Below are 10,842 nucleotides of genomic sequence, written 5' to 3' on the forward strand. Positions count from 1 at the left end.
TTGTCCCAAGCGACTCTCTTCTGTCCTTCATCTTGAGCCGGTGCTGGCAACTAGGATGAAACTACATTTAACTGGTTTTAACCCCCACCAGTTCCACATCTTGGCTTAACACAATATAATCTAGATGGGGTTGCATTAAAAAAATGCAATGATATGTCAGCCCTGTCCACCTTTTGGAATACCCTCACACTTCATTTCTAGTAATTGCAATGTGATGATAAGGTCAAGTTTGGAGTACTTGCTCTATAATATAAACATGCTCCTAGTTGCTTTCCTCCAGTTAAACGTTAACTGGAAGAACAGAACCTGGATGCTTGCTTATGCAAAGCAAGTGTATAGCAGCATGTGAAGGTCTCTTTGCTTCAGATCCTGAAGAGCTGCTACCTCTCAGAGTTGACAATACTGGGATCAATGGCTTCCTCAGTATCTGGCAGCTTCTTAGGCTCATGTGCTCTCACAACCTCGATCACACATACAAAAGTGGTGTGTCCTATCTGTTCACTTGCCTTCTTTATATTGTTGTCCCACTTTTCAGATAAAAACAATAAGTCTCTCAAAGCAGATCAGAGGATTAACTAAAAATTCTGTACATTGCTGAGGTCTACATACAGCAGGTAAAGTTAGTTTGGAGCCTCCAAGTTCGTTAAATATTATTTCCTTCAGCGAGCTCCATCCACTAGAGGGCAATATTTTACCATAAGGAACTGTCTAGTTTAGATAATGTATTAATAGCAAGGTACAACAGCAGACCACCTTTGTGCTGATTTGGACTGAACTTTGTAATATTACTCCCCCCGCCAAAAATCATATCTTTCTAAACATTACCAACACGACACACTGGACAACAGTAAGTTGGCTGAACACCACTTTCCAGAGCACATAATGGCCTTACCACAATCCAGTTTTGGGGCAGATCTAGATGGCGAATTTTAAACAGCAGTGTTGCTGTGTATGTGCCAAGGTGATCAGACCCAGGACACAGACAGTCTGGAATCTTTTTATTTTTTACATGGGGAATGCAAAGATACCAGGATGAACACAACCTGGGGTCTTCCTTTGCAAGAGAATATAAGGACATATAACCAGACCATAAATGAAGGTTCAAATCTTTATTTGTTAACCATATTTACACAGCTTAGGACCTTTTTCTCCCTTGTAAATCATGGAAGAGGGAAATAGAGATTGGAGTGAAGGAATTTCCCTGCCTGGCACACTAACCCTAAATTCATATCTACAGAGGGTGAAATACACTCTCACACACACACATGCCAAAGACATGGGCTACGGATTCTGTAACAAGCAAAAATAGGAAAAAGGTGAGGCCTGCAGACGTGTGTTGCCTCTTTAGATTTCTGTTTTTTAAGTCTTCTTTGAATTCCCATACATTTCCCAATTGGCTTCTGCCAATCCGCATTCTCGGAGTTGGTCTTTGTGGTTCTGCTGGGTGTTCTCTGCTCCTTATTGCCTTATCTGAGTTGATATTGTGAGGGAACTCTTTTTATAGTCAAATGTCCCACTGAATCAAAGCTCTTTCCCAAAGTATCCGTAATGCTAATTGACTTATGAAAACAGCATCCATTCCTCTCTGCTGAGATCCAGGTTTGAATTTTCTCGATATGGTTATCTCCACATGCATGGGCACATCCTAGTTTCAAAGTTTGCAGCAAAGTCCAGATGGATGACACCACAAATATTGCCAGCGTCTTTGCTTCTTGACCCCCTGTACATAAATAGCCCCACCCACCTAACTGTTCTCTTCTTGTTGCTATGCAGTCACTAAGGCTAATAAAAGTTGATACATTCTGATCTACAAAGCTCACAAGTTTTAAATCCAAATGAGTTCAATGCAAATTTACTTATTTTTTAAAGGATATAATAGAACACAGAGGTATGATACATGTTTTTAAAGCATTTTATGTGAACATGCCTTAAGGATAAATGTCTCTAATAAACTTAGCTTCCTAGATTGCCAAATACACAACTTGGCCCTAGTGCTTCTGTTTAACAGGGTTGCCAGCTTACTAAAACCATGTGTAAAAATGCATTTTAATCACAACAGCCTGAGAATCATAACATATATGGGTTCAGCTAGTCAGGTATGGACTAGAGGGACTATAAAGCCTCACTCACTGGCACAAAAATTCCTACCTAACTCCTGTCCTTCTGGTTCCTAGATTTTACTAAGTATTCTCCACACTCTTTTAAGCCTGTCTCTGCAGCCATGTGGGTAATAAGATTTAATCTATAAAAATAAATAGGAGATCCTCTGGATGGTTTATTCTGGGCCCAATATCAAATCCCATTCTTGCACTGAATTGCAGAATATATGGATCCCTACATAAGGATTGCCATAGCAACCATTTTTTCTTGCTCTTAAAAAAAAAACAGACAGCAGATATAGCAAATGTAGCAGAGTTTCCTCCCATTACAAGAGACTGAAAAACTCTGTTTTGTCAGATGTTGAGTGATGGGGGAGGGCGGAACAGACTCATTCAGTTCTATAAGGCCAATTTTAAAATATCCAATTCCTCACTCAAACCTGATTGAATTTAATGGTTGTTCCTTGCATACATTTCAAAGGTGGAATTTCGGTGGTTTCCTTAAAAAGAAGAAGAAGAAGAAAAAGCTCAACCCTATCCTTGCAGCACACAGAGAGAGGCACATATTCTCTCTCTCTCTCTCTCTCTCTCTCTCTCTCTTTCTCTTTCTCTTTCTCTTTCTCTTTCTCTCTTTTTCTCTCTCTCTCTCCTTCACACATACCCAGTAGAGAGGACAACACAATTGCCAAGGGATAAAGCTTGTTTATAGAAACACGTTGATGAGGACTGTGCTTTAAATTCAGCTCTGAGTTTGGAGAGTGTTGAAATGCAGGGTTTGGTTTAATCTCACTGCTACTTTGCAAATGAAATGAGAACAATCCACCAGCTTTGATGCTGCTCAGAGATGTGAGGAATCAAGTTCAAATCTCAGCTATAGTTCTCTTGCAGCGCAAGATTTGGGGATGGGCGTATGTAGGGGTGAGTGTTTTTTTACCATTAAAAAAAGCTGTTTACGTTTTAAAAGAATATGAAATCAAACAGCCATTACCTTCCCAGCCTATAGTTCATTCTAGTTCAGTTATGGGATTCTTTGTAGGAAGTCATGTGCTTTAAATGTGTGTGAAAGCACTTTAAATGTATCCCCTGTGATTTTCATAATGATTGGCCCCATGTTGTTATCAAGCTTCGTTCTAAGTTTAATAGCATGTCGGGTGAGGGTAGATTTTCCTCATAATTGTTGGGAGGTGGTATAAGATTTTCCTCTCCCCGCAGTTGCCAAATCAATGCAAAGATGCAAACACCAGCTTTGTTCTATCCCCCCCCCCCCATATATACATAATATGGAACAATTCCCTATTACTGTACAGTCTGTTTGTTTTTCCATCTCAGACCACTAGCTGCATTATTCGGTACAAGTTTATTCATAACTAAGTCCACTGAATTCAAGCCACTAGCAGCACATTCCCATATGGGTCTACTCATTGAGTTCAGTAGGCATATTCCTAAATAAATGGGAATAGGGTTGTAACTTAGAGGTCATCCACACCTCTGTTTGCCCCAGTGCTTTCTCTTGGGAAAACCCTGGCAATCAGATTTTCTGCAGATTGCCATTTGTTCCAATTCAGCACTAAAGAGCAGTTTTTTTCCTGGGGGAAAGCAGTGGGGCAAAACCACTCAGACCCATGCTTTCTAGGCACAGGACAAGAGAAAGTGTGGACAAGCCCTCAAGCTTGATTTTTGTTTGCAGCTATTAGAACATGAATCTTAACTGTGCTGCCGCATAATGCAATTCAGCATTAGCCAGTATTCCTGTATTCCATTATTCCTCTATTTTACATTGGCCTGTTAGTGTTTTTATGCCTTTATAAACTTGAGAATTTTTTTCTGCCACTTTCTTAATGGTTGTCCTACAACGTATAGCAGCAATAGCTGCAACAAATTGAAAAAATCTAGGAATTCATGTAATTTTAACAGAGGCTGTGCAGAAAAACCACAAAAGGTTCAATTTAGTCCAATCCAATATTAATTTTCTTTGTCTATTTGAATTTAATTTCTTTTGTTAATATGCATTCTTAATTTTTTCTTCTATCATTGATAGGCATTTTTTTTTACAAAAAAAACTTTCATAAAAATTAAAAATAATAATTAGAAAGACCTGCTTGATCAAGAAGAATGTGTGACCCAATTGACTAAGTTAACTGCAATTCTTTACATTTTTTCCTGGAAACCAAATAACTATTGATTTGCTAAGGGAGGGTTTTCCAGTTTATCTATCCCTAGGATAGCTCAGATGGTAGAGCATGAGACTCTTAATCTCAGGATTGTGGGTTCAACTCCCAGGTTGCACAAAAAGTTTCCTGCATTGAAGGGGGTTGGACTAGAAGACTTTCGTAGACCCTTTTGCTATCTATGATAGCAAAAGCATAAACTATGCCCTTCAGTAGAAGTTAAGATTCAAGTCTGGTACATCTTAACTGCAGACACCAGATGGTGGTGTTGCTTCTTCTTCTACAATCCTACATGTCTTTATTCAGAAGTTAGTCCCCCTAGGTAATGATGGAGGAGAATTTTGTTTAGACTGCAATATAAAGCAAGCTTACCTAATTTTACCTCTCCAACTAACGCATGAATCAGAACGTTGGTGCGCCTACATAGCCCTGACCTCCATCATTCCCATCCCCTGCATTATCCTGGTAAGCTGAAAGAAACATGGCGTGCCTGGAGATTGGTAGCAGTTCCCCCTGAATCTAATCTCTTTAAAACTCCTGAATCTAATCTCTGTAAACTCTTATTCCCACCAGCACCCTCCTTGTTTGCTTCTCCCATTCCTCATACTCCAAAGCAGAATTTGTGATAGTGATCATCTTGGCTGATGAGCACTGAAATGGCTCATGATGTAGAGAGTCTTAGTCACAACTTACTGGACCTTGGTACTGAAAGGACTGAAGAGTCAATGCTTATTCTGGCTTAGGCATTGCTCCAGTTTAGCGTGATTAACGCTGAATAATTTGCGTCCTTGTTAAATGACCCAGAGTGCTTCTGAGCAGGGAGGAAGCATCCTGATGGTGTGACCTCAGTGACCTCACCTCTTCCAATCTCTTGGGTCAGAGAAAACACTGCTGTGGTATAGTAGAAATTGTTGGCCGTTCCTCCGACTGAAGTCTCATTACTTCCCTAGTTTTCTCTGTTGCAGTCATCAGAGTAAATTAATATCACTGCCACTGACAGGGACAGGCATTCTGGCTTTCAAACGCTTTCAAGCTTCAAAGGAAGTTTTCGGCCTTTTTGGGTTGGGCCTACTCTCTGTTCTTTTTTCAAGCGTCTTTTTATTTTTATTTTTAAGAGACATTCATGTTCATATAACCATACAGCGGTACCTCTGGTTACGAACTTAATTCGTTCCAGAGGCCTGTTCTTAACCTGAAACCGTTCTTAACCTGAGGTACCACTTTAGCTAATGGGGCCTTTTGTTCTCATCCTGAGGTAAAGTTCGTAACCTGAGGTACTACTTCTGGGCTAGCGGAGTCTGTCACCTGAAGTGTTTGTAACCTGAGGTGTTTGTAACCCGAGGTACCACTGTAGTTAACATTTTAATTTATGCCGCATGTCCCTGTAGTCAGTTCTACACCATTTCTTCTCCAAGTCTAAACAGTTGCAGTCTGCTACAACTGTTTGTTATTGAAATAGGATTGCTTTTGACAATGTATCAGCCCAGCAATGGAAAAGTCCCATTCTAAGCATTTGCTTAGTGATGCAAGAAGGCTTTGAATTTTGCTGCTACCGTGCAAACAGATTGCTTTGCAATGCCATTCCACTCCTTTTCACAATAGCTCTGTGTGGGCACTGTTGTTGCTAGTGTTCAGATGGGGCACAGAGACAAAAAGCTTGCCATTTGCCCAAAGCCATACAGGCAGTAGAGGCTGGTCCAGCGGTGGAGGAAGCCACTTGGGCACCTGGGGCGGCACACCCAGGGACAGGGCAAGCCACCAATAGGGGCAGGGTGCAGCACGGGGCCTCTGGAGTCTGCCTGCCTCCTTCCACTCAGCCAGCCTACAGCTGGGGGGAGGCAGCGGGGGGGGGGGCATTTGGGGTAGCGCAGAGCCTGCGGGCGCCCAAGCCACCGTGTCTCTCCCAGGAGAGATGTTTGGCTTGGGCGTGCTGCAGGCCCCGTGGTGAGTGCTGCCCAGCATTTTGTCACCCCCGCAGTGGTGACACCTGGGGCAGACCGTACCCACTGCACCCCCTTCCTACGCCCCTGGGCTGGTCCATTTGGACAAAGAGGACACTGCCACACCAACCTCAGTCAGCACCAGACATCCCCCCCTTCTTATTTACAACTAGCCAGGGGTAGCTCTGCCTGCCATGCGCTCTGATTCCACTGGGACCTTCTGATCCTTTATCCTTTACCTCGATCACCGAATTCCTCAGGTGGAGCACCTGACTTCTGGTGGTTCCCCATGCCCCTGAGGTTCAATTGGCCTTTACTATGGGACCAAGCAGTCCCTGCCCTGTGGAACTCCTTGCCAGTACAAGTTTGGCAGCAATCATCCCTCCCTTATTTGAAACATCTTCTGAGATCTACACAGCTTGGACAGGCCTTTGTGATATGAATTTTCTCTTTCCAACCAACCTGTAAATACTAATGCTTTATAGAGGCTTTAAATGATGTTTTTGTAGATGCCTTTTTCTGATTTCATTTTTATATGTTGTATACCACCTTGATGTATTTTTTCCAATGAAAGTGTGGATTATAAATATGCAAAAAAATTAAATATCATTGTGCTCCCTTCGACCCCCGGCTTCTGCCTATCATTCCCAATGGTCACCCGTCATCACTAAGTATGATGGCTGCTTTACAGTCAGGGCATTCCTCATAGAGGTGGGTTCTGCAAGTCCTTCTCCTGGACTGAATTGGTTAGGAGTCATGGAATACAGAAAACAGCCCTGTGTTGTGCAATTTTTTTGGAAGAACAAATTAGGATCTTTTTGCTAGGGATTTCAGCTGTGAGTCTTGGTAGATAGGTACTGCCTTGTCTAGGGATTCTTGGGAAAGATACAGGATTCCAGGGTTACAGTGACACCAAGGGCTGTGTACATCCACTCTGATAAATATCAACATTAAATGTTAAAGCACTTTAAAATAGACAAGGCCTTCTAAAGAGAGGGGAAACATTGGAAAGGCCATGAATTTAAAATATACTCTGCCCCCCTCTTCTTGGTTCTACCTCACTTTGTATGTAAAATTTGAAGCAACACATCAAAACATTCATTGGGCTTTCCCTGGTGTTACAGCAGCCTGTGTTTCCTTGAAACACAGAGCCTCTCCTTTCTCCTGTGTATCATTTCATAGTTAGTTCACCATATCAATTCTGCCTCTCTGCATAATAGTTCTTAAGGATGTGCATCATTTGTTGAATCCAGAGACTTGCTGAGAGATAAACGTAAGTCTGCAATCCTGTTAATTAACTTGGTGCTGTTCATTAATTTTGCAACAGGGGCAGGATATTGTTTTCACACCAACTCATCTGCTGATCTGCAAGCTTGGGCATCTCAAATCCAACTCCTCTTCACCACCTTTCAGTAAAATCTCTGTTCCTGATTCTGGTAGGTACTTTTCAGCTGTGGGCACTGTTGCTAGCAAGCAATGCTATTTTATTTGATTGTTCCAAATTACTCAGAAGAAAAATAAGCTGGTACTTAGCTTCACAAATGCAGTTCTGCTCATGGTTCATCAAAGCCGTATGTTCCTAAATTTGTATTGCAGGATTAAATGCATCTTTAATTACCTGAAAATAGCAGTGAATTGCATCAACAGAGCTAATGAAAAAAGAATATCTGAGGGCACAGAGTGACATAACAGGTAGGCTCTGTTCTTCTGGCTTTGTTGGACTAAAGGTGAACAGAGGCTTTAGTAGTGCTTGCTTGTATATCTGTCTCACCTAGCAGGTAGCTGTAAATCTCCCCATTGCTGCCTCACCTCCTTGTGGCAGATCATGAGATGTTCTGACAAGGGAATCTGATAGTCAGCGTGGGCAGATCAGAATGCCTGAATAAGGTTTGTGTCCCAAAATGCGGCATCACCCCAAAAAGTTCTTGTACTCTGAAGCTACTATGAAAAACAAAAACTAATTCCTTCAGACATTCTTGCTCAGGCTTTTCCTGATCAATAAGATTTTGGTTTTTGAGTCTTCTAGATTTCTGTTTTATTGGCTCATAAGTGTTTTTATACTTTATTTTATTGGGTCTAGGTTGTTCATAACACATTTTAACGTTATAATTGACCTGTGTAGTCCTTGGCCTGCTCTATCTTAGGCTTCATTGGTGCCATGTTGGTCAGCATCTCATCTTTGACTGAGAGCTGCAGGATTAGACCCCTTTAGCTTATGCCTATTAGCTTGGGAAAGTGGGAGAAAAAAGAAAAAGGCCATTGTGTTAAATTGTTTGGAATTCTGATGGCAATAGGTTTGGAGATGTGTCCTTTTTAATTCAAAGCCATCATTGCAATCAAGTCTATCTTTTCTACATATTAGAATGTATATTTAATAGGATACACACATGCATACAACACAGAGACAAAATATTAAATATCCTATTATAGATTGCTATCAAAGGCTTAGAGAACACACCCGTCAGGAAGCTGGACAATAACTTTCTTTTCTCTCAGCTGCAACAGGAAGTTCCTGACTCCATCCAGATACAACTAAGACCAGTGCCACCTAGCAGGGGTGCCAACTTGAATAAAATATTGTGGGGGCACAGGTAAGCCCTGCCCCGCATAATTGATCACATTTATGCAGTGCGCACACATCATTTAAATGAGAATGCTCATCAACTTTGCAGGGGCCCGGCCCCCTCAAAGTTGGCTCCTATGCCACCTAGATATTGAATGATACTCTCCATACAGATCAAACAAGGGAGAATCATTACTGGTCTGCAACCTAATCTGTTAGGAACAAGGAGGAATGTTCATGAAAATCTAGATCTCCTTCGGATTTGCAAATGAAAACATTAAGTTTTCCTATGCCACGAAATCTGTATGACCTCCCCATCACTTCCTGTAAGTCACCAGCACCATCAAAAAGTAAAAGGAAAGTGGGTGGACTTGTCTGCAGCCATGACTCTGTCTGTCTGGGCAGCAAATGCTTCTGCACAATGATGGCAGTTGGGTGTTGAACTCATGACTAAAAGCAAAGGTTTGCAGACAGTGGCTAGAGCCATAAACAAGAGTACAGAGGAGACATCCTCAGACATCTCTCTGAAAACTCCCCCCCCATTCATTTGTCTTTGACTTTCCTGAACAGCCTGTCAAATTCTGTGACAGAATGGCCATTAGGAATTAGTCCAATAAACAGCTTCATTAGCATTATGATCTTGGTGACCCCCTGATGTACTTTTCGAAGACTGTGAATGCCAAGTTGCACTGAGTCTGTGCAATTTCCCCAATTCATCAAAATCTGCTGGTATTGCCAGGCCCACTTACTGCATGCCCCTATTGCCAATCAGTGACTGGGTGAAGAGCATGGAGTCATTGTACAAGAACTGAAAAACTGAATATGTATATAAACAACATACATAAGGAAACACCTTTGAAAAGCCTGTCTTCCCAAACCAGGCTGCAGCAGGTGAGGGGGCAGTAATATAGGAAGCTGCCATATACCAGGACATACTATTTGCCAACCCACCCAGTTCTTAGCTGGCGCAGCTCCATGGATCCCATCTCTTTGCCCCTTGGCCTCACATTTTTGAAACGCTCTGCTCAACCTGAACTAAGAAACTTTGCAAGGCCACTTGTTATCAGTGGACCCAGCTGTTATAAGGAGCACCTACTGCAGCTTGTCCATGAAATGTGTTGCTCTTCAATATGTATGACTGATAAAGGGGAAAATGCTCCACTGGGTGGTAATTGCCAGAAGGTTGCATCTTGCATTATGCTTTCTTGTGTCTTGCTATCTTCCTCAGTGCCGAGGCCCATAATGGAAGAGGGAGTCAAGTCATAAGGCCTTCATGGTGTAAGAGATTTTTGCGCTTTCAAAAGTTAGACAAATTCTGGGACTTGAAATCTCTGATCCATTAAGAAAAAAAGTAAAAACTTCCCAAGAGCTTTTACGAAGACCAGAATAACCTACACAAATTAAGCATGTTTCTTCTGTTGCAAAGAGTACCTAAATTGGAGCATATACCGTACAGATAATATTGCTATCTGAAGTGGCTTAAAAGGTCTGAGATAACATTTTAGCAAGGGGGGAGAGCTGCCACTGAAGATGGAAAACTTACATTCTAGCACTCTGAACCTCGTTAGGACCCTAATGTTTCATACTGGTGTAGCACCTGGAAGTTCAGAATTATGGTAGAAAAGAAGCAGAATGCAAGCTAAGCATTAAGAGTAGTGCTTTTTTTCTGAATAAATGTTTAGGGGTACTCTCACTTTTCTACTCATATTGAAATACTGCCCCTCAATGAGGCCAAACGTAGATTCACAAAAAGTTTAGGGGTATGCGTCCCCCTGCGTACCCCCCAGATTAAGAGCATAAATGGAGACTTGCAGAACAACCCTATATGCATCTACTTGTATTGATAGGATTGCTGCATTGGCCTGTGATGGCAACCTGGAGACACAAAACATTAAACATTACAAACACAGTTCTATAATATGTTATGTGCGTAGATGTATACACTGGCTTGCATCTTACTTCATGTGAGAAACTGATGCGAATAAATCCAGAGCATACTATACCAAAGCGAAGTAGGAAGGGGTATGGCAGGAAAACAAAAGTTCCAGGAAGTCTTATTCTCAGATCTCTCA

The sequence above is a fragment of the Podarcis erhardii genome, assembly GCF_964252035.2.
Source record: "Podarcis erhardii genome assembly, chromosome: 6".
Lineage (NCBI taxonomy): Eukaryota > Metazoa > Chordata > Lepidosauria > Squamata > Lacertidae > Podarcis > Podarcis erhardii.